A 14,701-nucleotide genomic window follows, 5' to 3' on the forward strand; every position below is an offset into this window, starting at 1 on the left:
GGAAAGTTAACAGATCACTAATTCTCCTCTCTACTTCTTCCTGCTACCCCATGAAAACATATAGATTGAGTCAGACTATTGGTCCACCAATCTTAGTATTATCTTCTCTGTCTGGTACTGTTGTCTGTCAAAAAAAGGGCCTTCCTAGGACTAGTCTCCTGTAATCTTTAGGTGGCCATGATAGGAATATTCAAAATATGTATGCTGTACAACTTAGCCATAGTCATTCCCATTGGCTTGAAGCAAGAGACTGAACAACAATGAATGGGTCAGTGAATAGTGTGTTGAAAATGGGCTCCCTGTTTGCAGATGGTGAATATGACATGAACCATGCTGAGGGTGCTCAAGCACTCCTCTTCAGCATATGAAATGTATATGTTGTATTTAGGAATGATAAAATTAATGTTTTATTTCTAAAGAACCATAACTAGGAACTCAAGGTATAAATCTTCCCCAAACACCAAACAATGGCCCTCCCAGAAAACCAGGGCAGGGTCAGTAGTGCTGAAAACTATTTGAGTGTGCCCATAAAGCACCAAACCACATCAACCAGGGTGGTAACTGATAATGTTTACTTAAAAAAGAAAACCTGTATAGAAACTAGACAGAAATGGAAGTAAATAAATATAGCTGGTATATGCTGGCATTCTATAATCAAAATAAGTGGAATATAGAGAAAGTGTCAGATGAACACTCATACTGTAGATTTGTTTTATACCATCTTAGAAGAAGAATGGCATCAAGAATGTTGGTATATAGATACATTAATCTATCATTTTAAAAGGATTCATACATCCAACTGTTTGTCTATCTGTCTGCCTATCCTTCTGTGAACAGCATAACTCCTCAGATAATATTTCTAGGAGCCTGTAAATTGCCTGCTGGCTTCAGGATGATTTTAGGAGTTGCAATGCTAAAAAAAGAAATGAATCAGAACATCCTGGCCCAGGTTACCTCCAGACCCCCCTGTGCTATTTGCAAGGGAAGCTAAGCTTGTCTCAATCAATCAATCAATCAATCAATCAATCTAATGTATTGCGGCAGGAGCCAGTAAAACAGTACAATTCTGATATAAAAGGGATTAAAACAGTAATAACATGGGAATAATATAATTGTGGGGAATGCCAAACATGAAATGAATCAGAACATCCTGGCCCATGTTATCTCCAGAACCCCCTCTGCTATTTGCAAGGGAAGCTAAGGTTGCCTATATGTGGCAGACATCACTCATCAGAAAGTAAATCTGGATAATTCAAAGTTAGTCACCCCCTTCAGAATGATTGTGGGTGTTGCAGTGCCAAAAATGAAATTAATTGGACCATGCTGGCTCTGGATCATCACTGCAGCGCTGCCCCCATGCTGTTTGTAATGGAACCCAAGGTTTTCTGTCTGGCAGACATCACTCATCAGAAAATGTATCTTGAAGTCTCGGTGTTGGCCATAAGCTTCAGGATGATGCTGGGATTTGCAGTCTCCAAAATGAAGTGGATCGGAGACATCTGGGCACAGTTTAGCTCTCCAATATCACTGTGCTATTTGCAATGGAAGCAAAGTACTCATGAGAAGCTAGTAAGGGCAGGAAGCACAGACAGGAATGGTGGAAAATATCCCCTCTGTGACAAAACAAAGGGGTTTAAATAACTTCTCTGATCCATCAGAACCTATGTAGCATAGCTGCCAGAGAATGTCTGACTAGGATCTAAGATATATAATAAATAAATAAATATCTCTCTTATATATAAAGCTCATTTCGTCTGAGACTTGCCTGAATATTCCACACGCCTCTCTAGCCTTTGGGTCGGCGACCTGTTGCTCAGTGCAGGGGCCAATCCCATGCCTGGATTGCCTCCCTCCATTGCCTCGGCCCCACCAGGTGGCCTCTCGCCCTCAGTCTGCGTGGGGCCGCCGGGTGGAATGGACGCTCTGGCACTGGGATGTGTGCGAGCTCCAGGTCAATCCTACAACCGCCACACCATTCCTCATTGCCCAAGGCAGCCTCCAGGTAGCTGGGCGCTCTGCCACTGGGAAATGTCCACTCAGCTGACAGCCACGGACATGGCCCGTGGCACACCAGCACCCAGCCAGCCAGGGGGCCACTGGTGCCCCATTCCCTCACCCTGCCACCATCATGTCGGGTGGTGGTGGCTGGGGGCTGCAGGACGATCCTCCCACTGACGCACAAGTCCTCCAACCGCCCCCTCACCTTTCCCTGCTCTGCAGTGGTGGCGGACGGCCATGGGGAGGCCTGCTTGGGGGCCCCCTCCCCCACCGCCATGCCCCAGTGCGAGGATGCTGACTCGCGTCTGCGTCCCAGCCAGGTGGGGGCCTATGTTCCCTCTAAACTGTGGAGTCTTATGAGCAAAAATTCCACTTTGTGAGCTACTGGCATTAAAGTTGTGAGTGAGCAATTTGGCTGCTGCATAAATTAGTTTGCTCTGTAGCCATCCTTCCTGAGATAAGACAAAAATGCGTGAGCCAGAGGCTAAAATACTGTGAGCTAGCTCACACTAACTCAGCTTAGAAGGAACACTGGTGGGGGCTGAAGAGCCCCTGCTTCACTCTTACAAACAAAGGAGATGCAGAATAGGGTGTGTTGAATTTCAAATGTGTGTAGCGTCCTTCTGATACACCATGCAACTCTCCTTCCAGAGTCATTCCTAAGCATTACCAGCACATCCTGGCATTGGCCTTTGCAGTAAAGGAGATCAATGAAAACCCTCGGATCTTACCCAATGTCTCCTTGGGTTTCCACATCTATGACAGCTATTTCAATGCAAGATGGACCTACGATGTCACAATGCGACTTATATCGTCACAAAACCAATTTGTCCCCAACTATAGATGTGGCATCCAAAATAATCTGGTAGCTGTCATTGGAGGGCTGGACAGTGACATCTCACTTCATGTTGCAACTATCCTGGGCACCTACAAGATTCCACAGGTAAGACGTGCTTGCCTGCAGTATGGGAATTTAACATCTCACTGACAAATTATTTCTTCCTTCCAGAATTGGTTGTGGAGTTAAAAAAAAACACCAAATCAGACAGGCCTTATTTTTTGTGGGATGCATGTGGATAGTCAAGGATATGTAAAGAAAGAACAACTCTATATTAGGGGAACTTCAAATAAACATTCCTCACAATATGTAACTGTGTTCAAGGTTCAGGAATTTCCCAACCTGGAGCTGGCCACCCTAGATTTAATGGAAGTAAACACAAAGATCTATCAATCTCAGTAACATACCTTGGAAATGATGATGGCTTGGGGGTGAACTTCCTAGATAGCTTACTGCAGTAGTTCTGGAAATACCTGGGTACACTCTGAGGGGCACACATATCTATGAAGACCTTTGTCAATCTCTCTTTACACCCATTGTGTTTTGGATAGTAATAATGGATCTATAAGACACACAATGAAACCTCTAAAAGTATTTTTGCTCTCACCATCCTTGTATGAAAGAGTAACCAAAATTTTATATGGAGAAGGGAATGCTGGTTGACAGTGTATTTCAAGAATGTTTCCTGCAACTATAGGTTTTGTATAAATATTACCTGAAAATATAAAGCTGGATGGAACCCTAGCTGATAAGAATAGTGTGGCACTACACAAATTTCTATGAGTACACAAACACAGAGATTTGTCTCTGACATCTTGAGTTTGGAGTAAAGGTTGAATCATCAAAGTTTTGAGATATGGAATGATGGAGGACAATTCTCTACAGGTGTGGAAAATGCTCTACAAGAACCATTCCACCACTCCTAGGCAGGCTGTCCATCCTGTACCTAGTCAGCGACCCAAACTTAAAAACTTCTGCCCTTTGAATTTCTGATATATAGAAAAACCATGCTAGGCTCTTAGAGTATCCAGCACACCTTTGGATAACTTCATTTATTTATTATTTCTATTTTTATCCTGCCCTTCCTGCAGGCTCAGGGTGCCTCACAGAAATAAATAATATTTTAAACATTTAAAGCTTAAAGCATTTCAAACTCTCATCTATAATGCTTAAAAGAAACCCAGTAATAAGAGACAAACAAGCAAACACATGCTGCAGGTAGGCAGAATGGGAGGCATGGTCTGATATTTTAAAAAATGTAAGCCTTATTTATTATAAAAAGCAAATTAATTATATGGCATCTAAAAAGGTAGAGTGGTATCGAGGCAACTAACATGACATTAAGCAAACTGCGGAGCATGGCAGAAGACAGGAGGGCCTGGCGTGATGTGGTCCATGGGGTCAGGAAGAGTTGGACTCAACTGTGCGACTGAACAACAACAACAAAAAGGTAGACAGTAGAAAATCTACCATTAGGTAGACGTGGGCAAGTTACTATTCTCTCAGTCTCAGCCCTTAATGTGTGGCACAGGAATGCTACCTGAAAGAATGTTTGTAATGAGTGCTAAGATTTGTGTGCAAAGTGCTTTGAGAAAATTGAAAGAAATAAAGAAATGTTCTTCAGTCTTCCCACCCTGTATCTATCTTTAGCTCACCTATGGCTCTGCTCCAGTGACAAAGTACATCTCTCCAGGCTATTCTATTTACCAGATAGCCCCAAACGAAGCACTTCAGTATGTTGGGATCAGGGCTTTGCTGCTGCATTTCAAGTGGACTTGGGTTGGGATCATTATTATGGATGATGACAATGGAGAAAGGGTTGTGCAAACTTTGTCTTCAATGTTTTCCCCGCACGGTATTTGTATTGCCCTGGTAGAAAGAAGTCCCAGGTCAAATTTTGTTGGTGGGATTTCAGACATGATGCACCAGGGAGAAAAAATGCATGATAAAATCGTGGAGAGCAAAGCCAAAGTATTTGTGGTGTTTGGACAATCTTATACTGTCAATGATTTGCTATGGTTGCCACGACTATCAGAGGGACACCAGGACATCAAAGGTAAAGTGTGGATTCTGTCAGCCCAGATGGAACTTGTTTCAATGCTCTATCAAAGGACTTGGGATACAGACATAGTCCATGGTGCTCTGTCCTTTAAAGCTCACTCCAACAAACTTCTGAAGTTTCAGAAATTTATTGAGAACAGAAACCCTTCCAACACGAAAGGAGATGGTTTTATACGGGACTTCTGGCACCATGCTTTCAACTGCACGTTCCAGGATCATAGTGTCTGCACAGGAAAAGAAAAGCTGGAAAGCCTCCCCGGGTCTGTTTTTGAAATGAGCATGACTAGCCACAGCTACAGCATCTACACTGCTGTCTATGCCATGGCCCATGCTATACATGCCATGCATTCATTGCACAGCAAGCACTACACAATGCTGAACAGAAGAGGGCTGAATCTTCCTGGACAGGAGCCATGGCGGGTAAGGCTTGAAGAAGCAAAGATGGGAGAGCATTTTGTTAGCCAAATCGCCTTGATTCTGATTGATATTTAAGGAATCTAAGATGTACACGAGACAATAGGCAAATTAAGGGAGCAAGCACCAGTGTATACAGGGGTCCCACTTCTTCCCAACTCACCAGAAATAGACTCAGAGACAGACTTCAATATAAAAATGATTTCCTTTACTGTAGATTCTTCACACTCAAACAATACACAGTGAGATAGGTAGGGGTTAGATGCAGTGAGTGAGAGCCCACATGGCTGGGTGCCCCCCTTTAAGAGGGGGGCTTGGGCGGTTGGGCCAGGCTGGCCACATACCCTAGTCACATGTCTCTTGAGGTGGCCTAAGCTGGCCCACCTCCTACTAGTCTGTCCCAAAAACATGCTATTGGAGCAGGGTTTAGGGGGAGGGAATTAAGGGAGTGGACAATATTGAGATCTAGTATCTTTGGGGCAGAACAGTAGCACTTGAAGGGATTATGACTCATGCGGCCAGAGTCATTGTCATTAAGATTCCATGGTTGTCTTCTTCCTTCCACCTTTCAGCTAGGTGAGACTCTAGGGGAGAGGGGAATGCTGCCTGCATGTGCTGGAAAAAACTGCTTATAGTGTTTGGGTTTCTTTGTCTCTGGTCTATAGTGCTACACGTGGCTTAAGGAACTGGTCCATCTTACAGTAGTAAGAGGGCAAGTAACTTCCAGGAATCCATTGGCACAACATCTCACAGGAAAACATTCTTCTTCCGGGTGTGTGTCTAGCTGGCATCCTTTTTGGGTCACCACACAGTTCAGTCCCTATTTGCACACCGCCTGCACAGTCCAGGTTTTATTACTTATGAACTTTGTCCATAAGAGCGCACTATGCGCCTTGCAGAGCAACAATTTCAGCAGGTGTCAGAAGAGGCCACCGTCTGTGTAATGAACAATCTCCTCACATTCTTCCTGGGCTCCAATTCTCATCTTCCCCTATCTTCCCTTGTTGCATATTTTAGTCAGCAGTCCCTGTTTTTCTCTGTGGCCTCTGAACTTGAAGTGTTGACATTTTGTAATACTGTACTTTTAGTTCATGTTCAGTGAGCTACTGGCGTTAAAGTTGTGAGCAAGCCATTTGGCTACTGCATATATAAGTTTGCTCGGGAGCCACCCTTCCTGAGCCAAGGCAAAAACAGGTGAGCTGTAGGCTAAAAAACTGTGAGCGAGCTCACACTAACTCAGCCTAGAGGGAAGACTGGTCCCTGCTGGCTGCTCTGAGTCAGCCCTGAGCAGAGGGCACCCCTGTCTTCCTTAGCACTTTGGGTGCCAGGTGGAAGGATTTAGTGGCACTGGCAGGGCCCAGTACTGCTCAGCTGAAGATTCCTGGGAGTTTTAGTCAGCAAATATCCTCAAGATTAACTGGTTCTTGGAGTCTGGCATCCACAGCTCTTCTAAGCCCATTGACTTCCATACACAAAGGCTCCATCTACATATTAAAAAGCTCTTGTGTTTGTCAGTGAACAATGCAGAACTTTGCAGATCATGCACAATAGCAGTTTTGTGGTTCCCAAGTGCTCACTGTCTCTTTTCTATTTGCGACCATCACACACAGGGAGAAGGGGCTTCAGCTTCCCCCTGTATGATTTTTGCATTTTAAAACTTCCCCATGGAGCTGCTATTCACTCCATTCTGAAATTTGTGTGCAGCTATATATGTAGCATGATTAATCATTAAATTTGCTGATGATACCATATTGGGAGGAGTAGCAAACACCCAAGAAGATAGAGTTACAATTCAACAAGACCTGAATACTCTGGAGAAGTGGGCAGTTGCAAACAGGATGCAATTCAACAAAGATAAATGCACAGTGTTACATCTGGGTCACAAAAATTTCAAGCACAAATACTGGACGGGGGATATGTTTCTGCGGAGTAGTGTATGTGAAAGAGATCTTGGGGGTAAGAGTGGACTGTAAACTGAATATGAGCAGTCAGTGTGATACAGTGGCAAAAAAGGCAAATTCAGTCTTGGGTTGTATTAAAAGGGCCATAGCATTGAAATTGCAGGAGGTCATAGCTCCTCTGCATATTGCCTTGGTCAGGCCACACTTTGAATACTGTGTGCAGTTCTGGAGGCCTCACTTCAAAAAGGATGTGGCCAAAATTGAGAGGGTGTAGAAGAGAGTGACGAGGATGATCAGGGGTCTGGAGACTGAGCTCTACAAGGAAAGGCTAAGAGCCTCGAGAATTTTTAGTCTGGAGAAGAGAAGACTGAGGGGGGACATGATTGCTCTCTTTAAATATCTGAAAGTCTGTCATTTGGAGGATGGTAAGAAGCTGTTCCAGTTGGCAGCAGAGGATAGGACCCGAAACAATGGGTTTAAATTACATGCAGAAAGGTATCAGCTGGATATTAGGAAAAACCTTTTCACGGTCAGAGTGGTTCAAAGGTGGAATCAGCTACCTAGGGAGGTGGTTAATAACCCTTCACTGACAGCTTTCAAGAAGAGGCTGGACAAATATTTGTCAGATATTCTTTAGGCTGGTCCTGCATTGGGCAGGGGGTTGGATTAGATGGTCTGTATGGCCCCTTCCAACTCTATGATTCTATGATATTATGATTCTACGAGTGGCTCTTTTTAGCATACCTCTAGGTGGCAGCAATACACTTTGAAGTGTCAAGTCATAGGCTTGCCAGGTAACACCAGCAGGCCTATTTTAGTCTGACTAGGACAGCCCACACTAAGGCAGGAGGGAAAGTGTTGAGGGGAAAAAAAATCTGGTTCCCAGGCTTCCACCTGAGGTACCAGCCTCTCTCCAGTTTAATGGGCCAGATGTGGATCAGCTGGATATCAAGACATGGCAAAAGGAGAAGACAGTTGCTTCAACTAAACTATTTATTGATCAATACACATTACAGAAAAGCTCAGAGCATGAAAGTAAAAGAGTGTACACAATCAAAAAGGAGATATCTCTGGCTGATAGTGGAGGACTCCAAATAAGAAGTCTGATGGCAGCCCTGAACCCTGAAAATCAACCTCTTGTTTCTAAAGGCAGGTGAGGTGGCTGTAAATAAAGAATTCCATCAACATAACAATAACCAGTCCCTTCCCCTTAGTAGTACCATGAACTCTGCCTCTCCTCAGGGTAACGGTCAGGTCAAATGCCTCTAAACATACATGCAGCTAATCTACAGATGCTTGGCATACAGGATGGCACACTTGGCTTGGAATGTGTAAACTATGCAAGTAGAGCAGAGTTCAACAGCAAAGCACGGGTATTCAGGCAGCGAGCATCCAGCTTTATAACAAAGGATTACGGGATAGGACCAAAGAATATCTTTTTATCTCTTATTCAAAAATGGACAGTATATGAATTGCCTAGTCTCCCTTAAAGCAAATTCCACTACAGAAAGTTAATAAGTACACAGGTCAACTGTTAGCAAATAAAACCAAACTTAATCCAATTTTTGGGTCTCATATCTTCATTTCAAAAGTGGGCAATCAAGGATCCAAACCACTGTGGCCCAGTTGCTGCCTTTTCTAATTGTTTCTCCTTTTTCTTCTAGCTTCATGACTTCCTCAGAGGAGTTACATTTAACGACAGCACTGGGAACAAAATTTCATTGGATGGGCATGGAGAGTTGGTAGCTGGATATGACATTGTGAATTGGGTTTTCTCTTCAAACCAATCCTTTCACAGAGTGAAGGTTGGGACAATGGATGCTCAGGCAGCTCCAGAAAAAGCCTTCACCATCAAGGATGAAGGTATAACATGGCCAAGCTGGTTTAACCAGGTAAGGATCCATTGAAGTTTGAGGCATCTTTTAACTGTAGATGAGCATTGAGTCTCAGACCTGGGGGCAAAAGGCTTTCACTGGACACTAATATGCTTTCAATGATCTGGTTTTGCTACTGATGTGCTTATTCCTCCAGGCTGATATAACAGAATAAGTTAAAAATCCCATTAGTTTTTACAAAGTGGTCTGATCCAGGGAAACATTGAAGTGGAGCACTATAGAAATTATTACTCTGGTGCAAACAACAGGCCACAGGGAAGAATGTTTACCTCACCACAGTCAGATATGTGCTGAGGGAAAAACAAGCAAACACCCCCCCAAATAATAAAAAGTGTTGTGTAATGGTAATGTTTTCCTTCAAGTAAATGCTGGACATCTAGGCTTCAAAACATAGCTTTTGTTGTTTCAAATATAATATATATATAAAAGGAATGCATTTATAAAGTAACAAAACTGTTGTAAGTTAGTATGGAAAGGTGGGATAGATTCCCAAGAAACATTTTATGTCATGTGAAACTATGCACCTGAGCTTGGGACGTTGTGATGCACACTGTCTTCTGTCATTACAAACATAGGTTTTTTGTTTTGTTTTGGTGGGTGTGGTGACATTTGAACACCTCAAATAACAAAAACGCTTTGCTAGGGATAGTGAATAAACTTTAAGCACAACTCAAAATGTGTGTACGTTTTTTCATATCCTGTAATAAAATTTCAGATAATCATTCTGAATATAACCTTTCTCACCTGTTATTTTCTTGATTAGATGCAGCCAATTTCTGTGTGTTCTGAAAGCTGCCATCGTGGATACAGAAAGAAAGTGAAGGAGGGAGAGCAATTTTGTTGCTATGACTGCATCCCATGTCCAAAAGGAAAGATCTCAGATCAGAAGGGTAAGAAACATTTAACAGTGATCAGTCCACTTGGCTGCAGTCTATAGGAACGTGCTTTTAAAACCATAAGCATATGATTACATAGGTCCACATTTTGAACATTGATTGAAAGGGTGGGGAGTTATGGGCTGAGAGGAAGGAGCTGATCATTTGGATATAATCTGATGTGTATGAACGGATTCCCTGTCTTGAAGGAATAATGGTGAAAAGTTCTGATGAGAAATAAAGTCATCTTTCTGTGTTCGAGGTGAGTCACTTACTGCAATTCCAAAACTTGGATTGTTCCTTGAAATCGACACTTAATCACTACTATGAAGTTTAGTGAGTCTTCATTGAATGCTGCTTAGATCCTCCAAATGAAACTGATGAAGGGTATGTGTGCCTTAATGACCATGGCTGACAACATTCATTCAAGCAATATTCAGTGATAGCTGTAGACATCATTGTGGCACCTCAAGATCAACAACGCTATAATTTTTTTAGACCTTAGAGCTTTGGAGAACTCTGTGTAGCATACAGAATTTCAGTTCTCTTCATTGAACAAACCTTCCAATTGTCTGAAGGGGATGGTTCGATTTTGTGCTGGTATGTTTTACACCAGATTTTGAATGAAACCTCAATTTTTCAATTTTCAGACATGAACGACTGCTATAAATGCACAGATGAAACATTTCCAAGCAAAAACCAGAATTCCTGTATTCCCAAGTATATCACCTTTTTGTCTTATGAAGAACTCTTGGGACTCAGCTTAGCCTTTTTGGCTCTTTTTCTCTCTTTGATCACAGTTGTGGTGTTGGGCACATTTATAAAGCACCACAACACTCCAATTGTCAAAGCCAACAATCGGAGTCTCTCCTACACTCTTCTCCTCTCCCTTCTGCTCTGCTTCCTTTCTACTTTGCTATTCATTGGACAGCCTAAGAGAGGGACCTGTGTGCTGTGACAACCGGCCTTTGGCATCATCTTTTCCGTGTCTATTTCTTGCATCCTGGCAAAGACCATCACTGTGGTCCTGGCTTTCATGGCTACCAGACCAGGGAGCAGGATGAGGAGGTGGGTGGGGAAAAGGCTGGCCAACTCCATTGTTCTTTCCTGCTCCCTTGTGCAAGGAGGAATTTGTGCTGTGTGGCTGGCAACTTCTCCTCCATTCCCAGATGTTGACATGCACACAGTCAGGGAAGAAGTGATACTGCAATGTAATGAGGGGTCTGTGACTCTCTTTTACTGTGTATTGGGGTATATGGGTTTCCTGGCCATTGTTAGCTTCACTGTGGCTTTCCTTGCCCGGAAGCTACCTGATACTTTCAATGAAGCCAAGTTTATCACCTTCAGCATGTTGGTGTTTTGTAGTGTGTGGTTATCCTTCTTCCCAACTTACCTCAGCACGAAGGGAAAATCCATGGTAGCTGTGGAGATCTTCTCTATTTTAGCCTCCAGTGGTGGTCTGCTTAGTTTAATTTTTTCTCCTAAATGCTATATAATTTGGCTAAGGCCTGAGTTAAACAATAGGGAAGGATTAGTAAGGGAGAAAAGTCAAAACACATAACTGTTATTTGCTTTCTCCAGTAATGCAGGGATATGTTTGCTCACATTAGAATGTTTCTGAGAGTTTTCTTCTCAGCAGCTGCCCCATAAATATCTTTGCTGTAGTTGTGGTTTTATGGTGATAGAATTGGGAAGTAGCATTAGGAAGTAGGTGGAAGGAAGGACTGGGTAGTTCTATCATGGGTTGCTGTTGTCTTTTGGCTTGTAATGTTATCACCCATTTCCACATATTGACACACATTTAGTGCCTAAAAGTGTACTGGGATGTAATAAGGAGTGGTATCCATTATTACATTTTACACTGCCTTAACTACAAACTAAATGTGATGTCTGAGATGAGTCAGGTGCAGTCACGGGAAACACTGGTCTGCAGCTGGGCAGATCATACCCCTGTGACTGTCAGGTCAGGGAAGTGCTCCTGAGCTGATTCAATGCCCAAAATGCTTTTGTAACTTTAGTCCATTTTTTTAAAAACCCTACTCTGGACCCTGGATAGATAAATAACTACCACCCAGTCTCAAATGAATAATTCTTGCGCAAGGTGATTGAACAAGTGGTGGCTGCCCAACTTCAGCCATTCCTGACTAAAGCAGTGGCTCCATTCCACTCTCGTTTCAGGCCTTTCCATGGGTCTGAAATGGACTTGGGTGATTTGGTGGATGATATGTACTGGGATATGGCCAGGGGGAGTTAATTCTCCTTGACCTCATGGTGGCTTTTAATACCTTTGACTGTGGTATCCTTCTGAATTGCGTTTTGGAACTGACACTCTCATCGTCCAAGGGTGAGCTCCCTGCACCCCTTGAAGCACCAGACCTAAGTCCTGCGGAGGATGAGCACCAGCTACCAGGAGAGTTTACACCTGGAGCCGTGCTGGCAGAGCCAAGCACAAGCACCACACCTCCTGATTCTCCCCCACCAGTGGCTCATTTGCGAGAACAGAGGCGACAGGACATGGCAACCCAGCGTAAGGAGGCACACATGCGAGGTCGGCGTCCTCTAAGCCCAGAGTACTGACCGGAGCCAGGACCCTGTTAGCAGCCAGTAATTGGCTAATAAGCGGAACGGGCTTTTTAGGCACCTCTCTCAGATCCCCAACTTGTGCTGGCAACTAGTCTCATAGATGACTCACTGCACCCCAGATCCTGCATTCCTGTCTCCTGGTTTTCATCCTGACTTCCCAGCTTCTGACTTTGGCTTGCGTGACGTTGTTTCTCCAGTTTCCTGACTACAGACTGTGTTTCCTGACTTCTGACAAATGGCTTTCGGCTTCTGAATGCGGAATGCAATCTCTGGTAACCCCGGACTATGTTTTGACTTGGTATTTTGGACTCTGCTCACGTTAACCCTGTCTTATCTGGTGCCCTGACCACGGACTGTGTTTTGGACTTTCTGTGCCCTGCCTGGCCTGCCAGCGGAATCATGACATCAACTCAGCTCAAGCCTTTAGATGACCTCTCCTAGCAACTTTACATAGTTCTGGAAAAGCATGGGCAACAAAATGGAACACTGGGGGATCCCATTGACAAGAGGCCAAGAGGTAGAACAGCATTCCCCAGCACCGCACTCTTAAACCTACTGTGACGACCCCTTAACTGGGGAGGTCTGGCTTCACTTTAAAATGTTCTTTATGTTTTGTTTACTGTGTATATCCGGCTGCCACCAGGAAATTTAAGGCTTTCTAAACCTTCATACTATAATATTTCTATCACTGGGTAGGTAGGTCGGGTCTTTAGGCTTTCAAGGGACTATGTGTTCCTCAGGAAGTATTTATTTCAGAGCTGGTATACTTGAATACAAGAAGATTTATTGAAATAATTCATAAATAAAAGGGTAGAACTCTGTATCTAGGAATGGGTAAATACTGAACCATTCCAACTGGGCTTTTACACACTTTTCTCTCTCACTGTCAGGGATTTTGACATGTAACTTTGTAACTCATTACTCAGGGTCATATAAGTTTCCTATTTCACTACAGTCTGTCACTCAGACTTTCATTTAACTTTTGTCTTTCTCTGAACAACATCAACAGACAGCTTAACTGCTTTCACACAGACTTTAACTCTTAAATCCCACACAGGAATCCTTCTCTCACACAGACCTCAGAACCAACTAACTAAACAACTGTCTTCATCAACTGTCAAACCTGAAACTCCCCAAACCTCCAACTGTCACTCCTGATAGACATTCATATCATCCACACAGCATCACTTCCAAAACCCCTCCCCCTCTCTTTCACTCACCAATCACACCACTTGCCTGTTTCAACCACACTAGACTATCACACAGCCATGCAACCAAACTTTTAAAGACACACACACAGAAACAAGGAATCGTTACACCTACCCTCAAGGTAGGATCAGAACCTCCACAGAATAGTGCCTTCCGGTCCCAGTTCCAAAACACAATTCAGAAGGATACCACAGTCAAAGGTATTAAAAGCCACCAAGAGGTCCAGGAGAATTAACTCCCCCTGGCCATCTCCCAGTACATATCATGTAGACATATCATGCTGATGTAAGAGTTCAGGGGACTGCCTTGCAATGGTTTTCCTCCTTTCTCCATGGCTGGGGACAGAGGGTGGCACTGGGTGAGAGGACCTCCCTGCAATACCCACTGGAATGTGGAGTGTTGCAAGGAGCAATCCTCTCACCAATGCTATTTATTTATTATTCAAATTTATATTCCGCCCTCCCCAACGGGCTCAGGGCAGCTAACAATAAGGGCACAAAGCCATGGTAAAACAGTTAAAAGCAGGATAAAACAATACAAAATTACAATAAAGTGCTGGTACTCTGAAAGTTCATAGTTCCAAGATGGGTTCTGGAAGATGGACCCAGAACAATGAAGCAGGTACTAGGACGATTCTGGCTTCCGATCTTCGGCCCAGGGCCATCATGCACCCCGATGGCATCCCCGCTCTTTGTGGTAGTGGTGCAGTGGTGGTACAGTGGCAGCGGCAGCTCCTACTCAAAAGCCTGGCAGAAGAGCTCTTGCAGACCCTGTGGAACTGCACAAGGTCCCGCAGGGCCCGGATCTCCTCCAGGAGCTCATTCCACCAGGTAGGACCCGCCACTGAAAAGGCCCTGGCCCTGGTCACAGTGAGTTTGATGTCCCTGGGGCCTGGAGTATCCAAAAGATGTTGGGCCCTTGACTGTA

At 43.8% G+C, this 14,701-nt stretch overlaps 1 pseudogene; it reads left to right on the top strand.

The window, feature by feature from the left end:
* Positions 1–11,543, top strand: part of LOC107115855 — an 11,897-nt pseudogene extending 354 nt beyond the window's left edge.
* Positions 11,544–14,701: the final 3,158 nt, after the last annotated feature.

Source organism: Gekko japonicus, unplaced genomic scaffold (genome assembly GCF_001447785.1).
Source record: "Gekko japonicus isolate JY-2015 unplaced genomic scaffold, Gekko_japonicus_V1.1 scaffold4974, whole genome shotgun sequence".
NCBI lineage: Eukaryota > Metazoa > Chordata > Lepidosauria > Squamata > Gekkonidae > Gekko > Gekko japonicus.